Genomic DNA, 543 nt, shown 5'->3' on the forward strand with positions numbered 1-543 from the left:
ATCTTTTACAATCGTTTAACATCAGTAAGTCCATATTAAAAACAACAACATACAGACCAAGACCAGCTAGACACAAAAGATACACAGAAATCGTTAAACTACGTCTTTCAATTCATACACTCGTATCATTATCACAATGAACGTGTGATGACTTTTGTTGCCTGGCTTAACAAAATCATCACGAGAGTTACCGTCACAAAATCCGAGCAATCTAATTGTCTTCATAAACTTTAACAAACATTCGTCAAATTCAATTTCTGTTGATCCTTACCTGTCGTCAGAGCGTAAAATATAGCTTTGAATTTTGTATAATCTTTGTTATTTTTCTCGTCTAAACAAAGGATGCTAGGTTTTTAAATAATGTGAATTGTTTTATTATATTATGCTAATACATATTTTTCTCCCTCTCTTCTCTATCTTTTTATGTGGACAAATGTAATCCGTGATTATGCGTGATTATATGTCATCATACACCCGGATAAAGAAAACCGAAATCATGCAAGTAACGAAGACAGGAATATGCACACTTCAGGTATGGCATAT

At 33.0% G+C, this 543-nt stretch overlaps 1 protein-coding gene across 1 annotated transcript in view; it reads right to left on the reverse strand.

Annotated features, from left to right (window-relative positions):
* LOC119587798 (nephrin-like) overlaps nt 1–543 on the reverse strand; it is a gene marked incomplete at its 5' end in the record, with an annotated part of 30391 nt that overhangs the window by 6523 nt on the left and 23325 nt on the right.

Source organism: Penaeus monodon, chromosome 23 (genome assembly GCF_015228065.2).
Source record: "Penaeus monodon isolate SGIC_2016 chromosome 23, NSTDA_Pmon_1, whole genome shotgun sequence".
Taxonomy (NCBI): Eukaryota; Metazoa; Arthropoda; class Malacostraca; order Decapoda; family Penaeidae; genus Penaeus; species Penaeus monodon.